General features: G+C 38.4%; 1 protein-coding gene across 2 annotated transcripts in view; it reads left to right on the top strand.

The window, feature by feature from the left end:
* grid2 (glutamate receptor, ionotropic, delta 2) overlaps positions 1-14,271 on the top strand; it is a 456,461-nt gene that overhangs the window by 321,272 nt on the left and 120,918 nt on the right. The window lies entirely within an intron of this gene.

Raw genomic sequence — 14,271 nt, 5'->3', positions numbered from 1 at the left:
CAAGTAATCTGAAAAAAAATTATACACAGAATCTCATCAGAGGAGAAGTTTGTCGCTGTCCATGGTGCTAAAAGATAACTGCCCGCTCCTAAATGTAAAGTCAAAAAGTGATTTGAATTTATTCTCTGTGCACCTGTAATGTTTTGATTCAACACACTCAGAAATAATTTATCCTGTGGGCATCTACTTGTCTTTTCAATATTACAGCAATCTGTTTGATATTGTTTGGTATTTCATTCTGAGACGCATTTATGGATGAACAAGATGCAAATTAAGAGCACATTTTTATAATGCATTTGAAGTTATGAATTTAGTAAATGTACACATACAGCTGGTTTACAATGAAAATGTAAATAAGCCAATAGCCAGCCAAGCTATTGTTAAAGAAGATTAAGTCGGAGAAACAACACTGGACCTGAATGTAACAGCTTAAGCAAGGCGACAGGAAAAGGTGAGGTTAGAGAAGTTGTATAAGATGAGGCACAGAGGAAGAAGCTGGAGGTGGAGGTATGGGCTTGACGTTAGTAAAACAAATTATAAATGTGATTTCAAGAGGAAAGTAAGAAAAATAAATGAGAGGTAGATTAAAACTAAATCTAGTTCTAACCATGGAAAGAGTGAAGTGTGCAACGGGGAAAAAAATATCCCTATTTTCCTGCTATTTTCTGTCTTAGCAGATTAAGATGAATCTTTATTCGGCATGTCTCCCTCACCTTCAGGCAAAGGAAGATTGTGGTAAGGGATGGAGGGGGTGGGGTGTGGAGGAAGAAGAGAGGCAGTCAAAAGGAGGAAAAGAGAAAAGAGACAAGTGGGGATGAGTAAACAGGAGAGATGAACGCCATTAATTTACCCTGCTTCAAATATTCTTTCCTCTCCATTTCGCTCCTTCTGAGTTATTTCCTCTAATAGCCCTGTGTGTCTGTTTTGCGTATGTGATTGTATTTTCCTTGTGTTTTTTTCCCATTTCTTATTATTATATGATTTATTATTGTTTTTTCCTGTGCATTTAAGGTGTTATGGGCTGCACAGTGCTGTGATGATTAGCACTGTTGCCTCACCAGGGTTCCTGAACTGTTTAAAAACAGTAATTTTAGGTAATTTGGTGGTTCTTAATTGATCCTAAGAGTGAGAGTGCGTGTCTCTGTGAGGCCCTGTGATGGACTAGCGACCTGTCCGGGGTGTACCTTGCCTTGAGCCCACCCACAACTCTGAATTGGATTGAGCATGTATAGACAATGAATGGATGGGCTTAAGGAGAGGAGAGGACATTCCAGAATAATTTTGATGGACAATTTTTTTCAAATTTAGATAAGTTGGAATTTCTTGACTAGATTGAATATGTGATTGATGTTGCAGAATTTGATCAGGTTGTATACTTTCAAGTGTATTTTGAAAATAGTTAGAAAGATTCCAAGCATGTTCAAAGTTCAAAGTTATCATATAATTGTAACAAATACCAATATGAAATACAAGCACGAAAGAACATGTCCCTCTACATGCACTGCAGCACTTAGCTACGATGTTTGCTATATGAACAGCCAGTTACAAGAACACTTTCATCTAGTTTTTCCTTCATTTGATGTTACAGGTTATTTTTTCTCTTGCCTCAGACAGACTGTCTAAGTTAACTAAGTAAATATGTGAGCCATTTTCATGCAAAGATAATTTAACAGAAAATAGTGGCTGTGCTCATCATCCATAATTGCCTCTCATTAAAAACTGTCTGACATTTAATGAGATATGCTTTTTTTTATGTGGGAGGTGTTTAGTGTTGGATTTAAATATCATAGACCTGTGAAGCCTTTATTTTGCACTAACAACAGAAGAACAGATGCACTGCTTGTCTCGCTCTGTCGAAGGTGCTTCAATGACTAATGCAGTAATACAGATAATAAGGCGTTGTGTTTAACAAGAATTTAGCTAAGCACTGGAATATCAATGGTTAGGCCCAGTGAAAGCATGCACCATCTGATTAGTCTTTTATACATACAAGTTGCCACTTTTGCAAGCTGTGAAACAATAGAACAAAACCCAGGTCATGCTCTGGTTAAGTAACATAAACTTCTCCCCTGAGTAATAGAGCACTTTCCCTCTGAGATGGCCCGACAAGCATATTCCCCAAAATTTAGGCGTTTTGCTTTTGTTTTAACATTCAACAAAGGCAGGAGCACCAACTAGATATTATTCTCAAGCCTTGTGATAACAGCCTTTACTCTTGTGAACTCATAAATATTTAAGTATCTGAAGACTTCTGCTGTGGACTGACTGATGTCAGCGATTTGTTTTAGCTGGAAGGTCATGTCATTTGTGAGTGAACACACATGTCCTGACCAACAAGTTATATTCAGGGTGACCAGAGCACAGTGGACACCGGATGCTGATTGAAAGTGACGAACTGCCACTGATGTCCTTGGATCAGCCTAAGAGTGGCAGTACAGGAGAATATGTGTTGTTTGTGAGAAAAATGAGCGAGCCAGAGAGACAAAGGAGGGGTGAAGAGTGATAACAGAAATGAGTGAAGCAAACAAATATGAATATGCATAAGATTTGGAGACAGCTGACTTCTTTTAGCTATTACCTGCTGTCACAAGGAGCCCATTCGGAAATTCATTGTGGTGACCAAATAAAAACACAAGTTGTTTAAACTGTTTTGGGTAACACCAAACACAAGCCCAGCAGCCACTCGTCTTTCCTTTCTACTTGTTAAGACAAGTCAGGAGAAGTTTTATTCCTAAGATGCTTCACTGTCAATTCTACCTCGTGTCTCAGCCAAGACAGATTGAGTGCAGTAACACAAGGAAACTGAGCACAAGCACATATATTTTTAAGAAAATGCTGCTGTTGTAATGGGTGTCTCCACACAAAGGTAGGGAGGTTCTGAATTCTGGAGTTGACGTCTCGAAACAGCTGCCAGAATCATATGGACAGAACGGAAGAAAGCCTGAAAGGTTTTCTGTGGTGTTGTGTGTATTTTTTTTCTTTGTGTACTTGTCCAGACTACTGCATGAACAATTGTCTGTGTAAATTCAGTGTCTAAAAGAACAACTTACAGTGGAGTGCAAATCAGGATTATATGTCTGATGCCTGTCCTCTACCTTCTTGAATATCTCTACCACTGCAGTATGAGATGTGCCTATATTCATTTTAACATGAACTGAAGTGTACTTCAGAGTTAAAAAAAAAAAAACAGAAAGCAAACATCTGAATAAATCTATACGATCTTCCATATATTTACAATATGATTTTATTTTACAATACTGTTGTAATTCCTTTAATCTATGTTGTCACTGAACCTACGTGACGTTTTGTCTGAGGCAGCCTGCATGTACACTGAAGACATAGAGGCAAGGAGGGCATTGACAAACATCTTTGCAGTCTTAGATGTCAAGTTATTAATACAACATTGCTTTGGTTTAGAGTAGAGAGAGGGAACAAAAGTCAGACAGACATGCCTGGGTGGATAGAACAATGAAGGTTCACTGAGGTAAAACCAAAAAGTGATCCGAGTTCTGTGGAAAACACTGGGAAGGAAGGGAAAGCAGGAAGATATATCAAATGAGTAGGGAGAATAAAAACTAGATATGGTCCCATTTTAGCCCTTACATTTTTACTAAAGTTAGAGGGATGTATGGATGGACAAGTACAGAGAGATGATGATGGATAGGCAGTGGCAGAGGAATAGGAAAATGACATGGGTTGTCAGTCCTTGGGTAATTATTGATATAAAGTGGATGTAAGGGTTGATAGATGGATGAAAAGACTGAAGGGAGCGAAAATATGAAGGAGAGATAAGGGGTAGCGCTAATTGCCTGTGACTTGGTTGTAAACACAGCACTACTAAAATGGCAGAGAATGACTGAAAGATTAGTGGCAAAGAAATGAAAGAGGGAGCCGAGTGGTGTCTGACACTGAGGTTGTGTCCTTGTGTTAAACACACCGTGGTTTTGTGAACATGGGGAGGCGGACCTCAGCCAAAACTATGAGGCGGGACAGAAGCTCTGCAGGGGCGGATAGACTGATCAAGAATTACAGAGCAAGGAATAGGAATTATGTGATTAGAATCAAGAATAGGGACAAATTTTGTGGACCAATACTTTGTTACACTAGCAGGCCAGACTAAGTACGGATGCTTAATTGCATCAAATGCATCTTTATTTTTCATACTGAAAGCAATATGTCCATGCTTGGCTAAAAACATGAATAATGTTCAAATGCGGTTAACATTCTGTAATCATCCAATTAGACTGTGTTCTTGATCAGAAATCAGTGTGAGGTAAAGGCAAAGCTTGAAAGAGAACCTGTTGTCAACTGGACAGATCGTAGCAACTGAAAGCCTAAAAGTACCTTAATTTAATAAGAAAATGGCAAACTTCCCTTAAACCTTTTGGATTTTTTTCAAGTTAATTATGTGCCAGCTTGTTGGCAAATATCACTGCTGGCACCAGCAAAAGAGGTGGCTGTTGCAATCATGGGCTTAATGAAAGAGCTTTACCACCAGTACATCAGGTACACACAGTCTTTGCTTCATTCTGTCCTTAAAAGCATTATATTAGTAGACATATTCTTGATGTGTATATCAAGCATGTGTATGATCATACAAAACACACCTTCAAACACAAACTCACCTTCAAAACCCTGCTTCTCTCACTGCATACATCTCTTACAACAAAGAAGAGTTGCACGTCTTCAATTCTTAGGTATAATCCTGCCTCTAGAGCCCAGTCATGGCCTCTTCACTCTTCCACTAAATAATCTGTAAATATTGGCCCAAAGCTATTAAAAATACCAGCCAATTATTCCCCTCATAATTACAAAGACCTCATTTTCTGTATGAAGTTTTTCCATCACAAACAGTGTACACTTACCATAATGAGATTTCCCCTGGCAGTAGTTAACTCCCAAAGACTACTTTACAAGGAAAATCTCAGCAAGGAAACAGCAAGTCTTTTTTTTTTCCCCACCTGCAATGTTTTGGTCCATGATATCTGGGATATGCAATCTCACTTCTTGTTACTGGTTAAGTGTTCATTAAAGCAGTAGCCTGTCATTACACAAAGGAGTAACAAAAAAAATAGAAATGTACATCCTGCCTCAAAACACTGGTAGCAGTCCTTTATATGTCCTTTATATGCTTGGATAACATGTTATCCGTGTGCTCCTTAAAGAGATAAAGAAACCAAGGGGGAACTGACTGCAGGGCATTTTTCAGATCAAATTGTGTTGTAGGTCCAGTCGGTTGCTACACCATTTTGTTCTTGAAACACCACCTGATACCTGTGAATATCAGGAAGCACTTAATTTTCTAATGGTCATGAAACAAGAATTTTATAAAAAATAGACACATTGCAAGAATATAAGGTGAGAATGCTAAATCAGAAACATCAGGCTTAATGAGTAGATGATGTTTCATTTGGTTTCCAAATCAGCAGAAGAAGGGAACGACAACCAAGACCATAAGTGAAAACTCCCTGGGCATGCCAACTGTTCGATATGTGGGCTGCAGAAATGCTCTTTCATGTAATGTCACCAAGGTGATGTCATTTCTAAATAAAAGTGACAAGCCATCCATCTCTGTCCTTGCCACTTAAGGATTTATTACTCTTTGTCTGAACCATATGAAAACCATTAATGGTTAGAAGGTAATTCCTGCAGTCATGTCTTTCTAAAACACTTGATAATGCACTCAGTGAAGTCCACATGCTTCCTTTTACAAGGGCTCATTCATCATATTGTTCAACAATATGTATACACACACACACACACACACACACATATATATATATATGCTTCCTCCCTTCCTCTGGGTTTCAGCTGGGTTTCCCCTGGGTTTCAGCCTTAAATATTCCTGGACGTTTATTGTTTCTTCCTGGATAGTAGCTCTGACACCCATTTGCCCCGGGCCTCCGTCCTTCCACTCGGTGTACAGTATCAGGGTGCTGGACTTGGGGTGAAACCCTCCATCCATTTTGAGTTTTCTTGTCTTGATGTCAGTGGCTTCTATCTTCTTATTTGGCCATGTTTTTATGCCAATGGGATATCTGATGACTGGCAGGACATATGTGTTGATGACTCAGACTTTATTCTTCCTATTCAGCTGACTCTTCGGGACCTACATTACTCGTTGTAGGTACTTGGCTGTGGCTTACTTCCTTGCAGCCTCTTCATGGCTGCCCTTTGCCTGTGTGACCCCAAGGTGTTTATAGCTGTTCTAAACAGCTGACTCTCTGGTAGTTTTACCCCTTCAGTTGTGATCATTTTGCCTCTCTTTGATATCATGTGGCCACATTTATCTAGTCTGAATGACATCCCAATGTCCTTGCTGTGGATCCTTGTGAGGTGTATTAGTGAGTTGATGTCTCGTTCAGTCTTGGTATACAGTTTGATGTGGCTGATGGTTACTTCAAAGTTCTGTTGATCAGTAGCTGGTGTTTAGCTCCTCAGGTGGTGCTTCAAATTTCCCTCTGGGCCCCAGTTATGTATTGAGCCATATTCCTCTTCATCTTATCAGCTATGATGCCAGAAAGGAGCTTCTATGTTGTGCAGAGGCAGGTCATTAGTTGGTAGTTTACTGGAACTGCCCCCTTCTAGGGATCTTTCATGATCAGAACTGTCCAACCTTGAATTAACCAGTTTGTGTGAGTCCCAATCATTAGCATTTGTTCATTTGTGCTGCTAGGTGTTCATGGAGTGCAGTTAGTTTCTTTAGCCAGTAGGTGTTTATCTTGTCAAGGCCCACTCTTCACACTTGAGACTCTTTCTTGGACGTCTGCCATTGTGATGGTCACTGGTTCCTGTTATCGGAGCTCTATTAGTGATGGAGCCTTGGTGTTATGTGATGCTTCTCTCTCCTATATGCTCTTCCAGTATTGTCTCAGCCCTGAGTGGGTCTATTGTCATCATATTACTCTGCCGCTGAGAGTACACTTTGGATGGTTCAGTGGAAAACATCCTAGTTATTCTCCTGGCTTCATTTTCTCAAATGTACCTTCTCAGGCAGGTAGCCAGAGCTGTAAGTTGTTGTTTGGCAGTCTCCAGTGCCTCAGGTATGAAGAGTTTGTTGTATTTCTTTGGGAGTTTCCTTCTATTGATATTGCCCTCCAACCTTCATCTCCATGGGGGGTACAGCTCCTTACTGCTTGTGTTGTTTATCATGTAGCCAAGAATCTCTACAATCACCACAGCTGTCGTGGCTTTTTGGTCTCTGTGATGGTCCCAATGAGTATAGTATGTAGTGCAGGATTAACATCTTCTAGACACGCATCTCTCTCTCTCTTTATATATATACACTGTAATTTAATTTTAAGACCTGTCAAGGACCAGATCAATTCTTAATATGTCCTGATACACAACCTGATACCTCACCTATTGCGACGACAGACCTTTTCTGTGTTGATGTTGATTCTTGTTCTTCTGAGCAACAATGAAGTTACAAGAAGTGGGGGAAACAGGATGAAGTCTAACATTGTAGCATATTGACCACTTTTTCTAAATTACTCTCTAATATGGTTTTATTTATGTTCAATTCTGCAAAAAAGATTTTTTTTTTCATGTTCTATGACTTTATTTATTTGCTGACTCCTATTTATTCCACCAGCACAGTTACACATATAGTCAGCATATCTCAGTCTATCACAGATCTGAAAACAATCATATCATGGATTATCTGAGAGTGAATCATCTTATGCCTACAGTAGATTTTCTCTCCTAATAAGCATGTGCAAGAAAGATTTAGCGTTTGTAAGCTGCTGTGTGTATGTGAGTGTTTATGTGTTTGTGGTTACACGTACTAAAGTGATTACAGGAGATTCAAATTGATTTGATATGCCATCCATCTTTCCCTCCCTCTTCTCCCACCTCTTGTCAGGCCCTTTTTTCTCATTTAATTTCCTTTCCCTGCGTCTTCTTTCATCTCATTCTCTCGTTCTGGTTTTTCACATTTTCTGTATTCTCTATCAATCCATTTAGAACCTAAAGTCACTGAGCTATGCAACCTAGGGCAAAAATGATGGAATCCCCACACTTGGAGGAGGTTCAGTCAGCTTTTTTATTTTGAAAAAAAAAAAGTATGGGTGTTCCCAAAATGTATTATCTCCATTGAGTAATTAGAATAGTTTACTCTACTTAATCTGAGAAAATCAAAACATTACAAAAATGTCATCAAAATCGTATGAGTTACTGTTTACAATACTAGAATGTTCAGCAATTAAATAATTTTTTTCGTGTCTTATCTGTGTTTCTGTTGTTGCGATATAAAAAAGTGTGAGATTTCAGAATTTTTGGCAGAGGTTTGGGTGATTTTATATTTTTTTTACTTCCTTTATATTGTGTGTGTGGATATGCTCTTACTTTCACTATAAAACATAACCGTGAGTTCTACTGTGTATTTTTTACGATCTGATTTCACCAAACGTTTAAGTGATCGCCGATCACAATCATTCAAGATGTTTTTACGACCACATTTCTTCCTCGGAGATGATGGTTGCCTACTATCCTTCCAGTTTTTAATAATAAATTAGATAGTTCTTAACCCAATTTTAATAGTTTCAGCAATGTCCTCAGATGTTTTCTGTGCTTGATGCATGCCAATAATTTGACCCTGCTGAAACAGATTCAAATCTTTTCCACGACCACAGGATGTCTTCCGACATGGATGTTTAAGAAATTAGAAGCTACTTATCGCATTAGTTACCGTTAAATAACTCGTTACCAGCTGAAACATAACAATTAATGCAGTAATTATCCAATGGGAGGCTCTCACTTATTTGCTTAGTTAAATCCAGGTGGTGACTTTTTTTTGGGACGAGCAGTGTAGTATAAACTGATTCTTATCTGGTAAAATAAAACTCTAGTATCACATCCTCTCACCAAAGCTTTGTCTTGATCCTAATTAAAGCATCAATTTCTCTGGTAAACATTTTACATGATAAACTGAGCAAAGCATGCAAGAGCATGCTTTCCAAATGCTCGCTTGTCCAAATAGTTGATGTGCCTAAATCTGAGAAATTTTAGTACCTTAAGAGTGTCACGATACTAAAAATTGACAGCTCGATAGTGACTCGTGGGACTTTCAAGAGACTTGGACCATGGTCTCCTAGGCAAATACTAGTTAGGACAAAAAAAAACATTGAAAAGCAAACAGGCAAAAAAAAAACACAACAAAAAAAACCTAGCATTCAGATACTTCCACAACTAGTGTGTTGAGGCACCACTGCCAAAGGGTCCTTTTGCATATCTCAGAGATCAGCAGCCGTGACAAAGATAACAGACCGAAACCACACATAATGCATTGAGGTAGCTCTTACTCTGTGTGTATTGGTGGACATATAATTATCATGGCAAAGAATAAATCATGGTAATACAGTAACAATTCATGAAAGAAACGGCTCACAAATTATGGCAGTGCATTACTTTTCTATTTGTTTCTAGTTTGTCATGCTTGTAGCCATTCATTGCACCATTCAAAAGATGTATTGTTTCAAACTCGCGCTTTTCTTGTTCCCTTTTAAATGCATGATGTTGCATGTGTCCATTATAGTATATGTCCACCCTCCTCACTTCTTCATCTCGACTTTCAAGCTTCCATATATCAGTTTTATTCTTGTCCCTTGTGACCACCCATCCCATAGCTATTTTTTCTTGTCGTCTCTGTAATGTCCTCCTTCTCTGTCTTTTGCTCTCTCACTTTCTCTCTGCCAGCAAGGCCTGCAGGCTTTCGACAGCATTACAGCGTGTAAACCTCGGATTACAGCAGCCAGCACTGCATGCCTCTGTGGATCACAAATGCACGAGTGTGTGAATATACACCCACCCACACACCATTTATAGACACACTTTCAAGATATTTACATAGCAACGGACACACATGAACCATACAGACAGAAAATACTTTTACTGTAAGGACATAGCACACAGAGATTCTGTGTGAGTCTGAAGTATGAGTACACATTCAATACACAGCCTACTTTGCGACCACACCATTCTGGTCTGTGAAAAGTTCCTTAACTTCCTCATCACTCACAATGTCATCATTGCTGCTAACTCTCTGGAGGTTTAGCTGCTCTGTTCAGCTAACTTTTCTCCTGCTTATTGCTGCTGTTTACCTCATTTACTCCCATGCCCCATGAACTCTGTTACTGTTTGGCTTACTTAAATTGTTATTTTCTAACTATTCTAAAAAAATCTAATGAATTAAGAAATTAAGAAATGAAGGATTGTAAGAGAACAACAAAATTGTAGGTAGTTCAGTTTTGAAACTCGGTGCATAGTGATTATATTAAATGATTCACATGGGAAATTATGAATGTGTTCATCTTTCTCTGTTCAAATAAAGTATGACTAGCACTTATTTTGCTGAAACACAGAAGAGAAGGGAGAAATGTGTAAGATATATTTGGTTTGCCATGAGTGATGTTCTATTTCTTTATCACAGGTGATGTGGACAAGATGTTCAAACATTGTCCGCTTTAAAATTTGACATTCTGAGTTGATAAAAGTTGCCATTTTCAGAGCAGTGTCAGGTTTTCCTGAACTGGAAACCTGTAGCAACGGAACAGCTAGGTGAGAACAAAGAGAAAAGCGTTATGTGACCTGAATTTGATTCTCATTCTGTTTCCGTATGATAAAGTGGATCTAAAGGTCTGTATCCCTTTAGTTTGACTTCAACTTCTTTTAGCTGTCTAAGGAAAGTTAGGAAGCTGTTGCCACTGGCTTTAACTTGGCCTTTCCTTGACTGCCTCCCTATTCTAAGCCCCCTTCCCAATTCCCCTTAGGACACATGCTGATATGAAGTATCTACCGCAGTGAAAACTATACTTTATTTGATACCTTTGATCTTCGATCCACCTATTCAATCATTTATTTCTGTTCAAGACTCCTGATATTTGGCCATTGTGTTGATCTGTACTTTTTGTATTTTCCTGCTAGAGAAATGTCAGGTTCCAACACAGGTCAAAGGATTTGTTGCTGCAACAAAACGACAGCTTTTTGACATACCCAGCTCAAAGACAAGCTCTTTGTGAACAGCAGGAGTCAGACTAAAGTAGACATGCCTGAATGTGTGTGTTTATGAGACAGAGAGAGAGAGAGAGAGAGAGAGAGAGAGAGAGAGAGAGAGAGAGAGAGAGAGAGTGTGTGTGTGTGTTGGACAGCTAAGAGGTGAGGTGTGCCAAGTGTATCCTCCTGCCAGGCTGGCTGTGAAAAAGCTCCTAACTGTCTGCACATGAGACACTCACTGAGACTTCATAGACATCAGTGTCCGTTTCTTCAGAGGTACAGAACTTGACGTTAAGCACTCAACTGTCTTCCAGACCAGTCAAGGTTGTAATAGCTAAGGCATGTTTTATGGACCAAGTGATCAGTTAACTGAACAGCTAACCAAATCCTTTGATAAACAGCTGGTTATGTTAGGATTACTCTGTATTTAAAACATTTTGTACAAACCCGCTAAAAGCTTGAGCTTATATGTGTGTTCTGGAAGTATTGTTTTAGCAGTTTCAGTGCAATTTTAAATCATGTGAAATAGTCTGTTAAGGTTGAAAAAGTATGGCATGGTATGTTTTAGGGATTTATTCTATTAATTCCCATCAGTGTGGTTGTAGTAAATCAACCAAGGGATCAAAACTGCATTTTATAAATGGATGTGTATGTTTACCCTGTCAAGAACAAGTAAAAAATATATATATGCTAATGTCTTCAATCCAAGTTTTCACATTGTACCTACACTCTTAGGATTGGCCTGTCATGTGTGCTGCTTTTATCCCAAGATTGTAACTCCATACACTGACCACACTCTCGTCATAGCTTGAAAACACTGAAAAGTGCTTTACATATGTGTAATTTGTTCCTAGCCCTAAATACGACACATAGTTCTGTCCTGTAAAGGGTTTCCACATCAGAGCAAAATTCATAGTAATAATTAAGAAGCCAAAAAGTTTGCATCAGGCGGAATGAGAGATGGTTGGATGGAGCAGGTTAATGCTGCACTTTCAACTGAGTGAATGTGAGATTGAGACTAAAAATACATTCCATTAGTGGCACAACAACATTTTACTAAAACACTTTCCTGGTTGGGTTTAGATGATAACATTATTTCCTTACAATTAGAAAACGATATTAGTTTAAGCTAAAATACATTATTTTTGCAATGCCACTATCACTATGATGGACATTGTTTGACAGCTTGCCATTGTTAGGAGTAAGCACAGCATGTTATGAAACTTTGGCATTGCCTTATTTGCTACAGGCTTTAGCATCACTTGGTTGGAGGTACGAATCACTAAACTAACTGTTTAGGGTTAGAAAAGGACGACGGTATGGGTTAAAATAAAAAAGACAATCTTTTTACAACATTACATGAATGTTCTTGACCCCGTTCTTACCCTCCACACGCAATTGCCCTCACGATCATTCTAGGTTGCATGTTCTTCTAATTTAATCATAGTTCATATCGACCTGCAACAAATGTCAGAAGGGCGTGTTTTATGCAGGAGGACAGTCTCAATAGAATAGGTGTGAATGTATGTTCCTTTTTCCAATATTCCCTCACATTTTCCAGCTTATTTTGTAATATATTCACATGCTTGATTTCTTACCTCACATATACATTCATGTGCATGTATTATTCATAACCCAGTGGTATTTAGATTATTCCCCGCTTAACTTCTATGAATCGCTTAACATCTTCATCTGTACATCATATATCTTTGTCTGCATTTATCAGTGGTAGGGTCTGGCCACGTAGGCATGGATATATTTTCACTTTTGTAAGAACTTTGCCACCAGCCTTCTTTGGCCATACATTTAAAGTATTTTATAACAGATGAAATACAAGAGAATGCTAACCACCAGCCTTTGGTTAAAATGTTATATCGTGGTAACCGCTCTGCAACATTTTTTCTCAGCTGAGGGTATGATTGCAAAGGGAGTGACAAGAGCTGAGTTGAGCAATTTGTCTATCTACCTGCCTCCACTTATCACAGGCACCAGGGAGACCTGCAGCGATGATGGAAGGAGAGAGAAGAAAGTTGAAAAGACAGGATAAATAAAGTTCAGTTTTTCTCTCATTAATTTTTTTAGGAGAACTTTGCTGATAATTTCTATGAGATCAAACTTGTATTCCCCAGAGGATCTCAACCTTCTACAAGTTTCTTTATCATAATTACTGTAGTGTCTGAGACCTCTCCTCATACTAAAGTATCTATGGGAGGAGTAAATGCAGGGAGGGAAGCATCATTTTTTAGTCAACTTTCAAAGATTCTTGTCCTTCTCTGTTCAGCACTTTGCCTTTGGTCCTTCTATTCCTCTTTCTCCTGCGGTGTTTCTTTTATTTATTTCCTCTAAACTAAAATTAATAGGGAAATAAATATAAACACATACAGAGATAAACACACCAATTACATAGCCTATTGAATGCTTTTGTATCTCTTGGTTTTATGTAAACAAATGTATTGCAAAGCATATCACAAACACTGAGGTTAATTGATTTTAATGGTATTTTCCAGAAACTCATTGCATTCGTGATTTTTGTGTATTAAGGCAATTATTGATTAAGCAATTCTTAGCTATTCAATTATAAAGAGGCAGACATTCATTTAAAAGATAATGCATCTTAATCATAAGTTACTAATTCATTTAAAGTTTTGTGTTTGAAAGCACATTAAAGCACTAAGTTTGAAATAAATATATATATATATTTATGTGTGTATTACATCCTAACCCTCCCTGATGTGTACACACGCAGCCACGCATCTCCCCAACAATTCAAGCAAGCAATAACACAGCCTGCAGCTCATCTGGGAAATCAGATCAAAGTCTGTTGTCACTACTGTAATGATCAGTTTGTGTAGACTATAGTTGCATGTGTGTGGGTTTGTGTGTGCATATGAGTGTATAGGAGCCAGAGAGTATAAAAGACTGTAAGTGATCCAGCAAACCCAAATATATAGTCTGCAGGTCCAGAACAAATGATCTTATATCAATAAACTCAATATTTCATACAATGCTTTTGGATTTGTTTTCTGTACTTATCTTTATTTTTTTGTCAACTCTTTCTACGTAATGTTTCTACTTCTGTGTATCAAAAGTAGCAAAAATGAAACCAAAGACACAAAGTAGCACTTACAGTTTATATTCACATGGGGCCCCAATCAAACATTTAACCAAGTAACATTTCACAAAAGTGCCAAATATAAACCCACTGACATCAAATTGCTTGTGTCTTCTCCTTTAAATGGTCACATGTCAACAGCCTAACCTCGGGATTCCACTGGGCAC

Source organism: Leuresthes tenuis, unplaced genomic scaffold, assembly GCF_036924035.1.
Source record: "Leuresthes tenuis unplaced genomic scaffold, fLeuTen1.0.hap1 SCAF_6, whole genome shotgun sequence".
NCBI lineage: Eukaryota > Metazoa > Chordata > Actinopteri > Atheriniformes > Atherinopsidae > Leuresthes > Leuresthes tenuis.
Note: the sequence above shows the minus strand (reverse complement) of the source record. Positions and strands in the feature narration are given on the sequence as shown.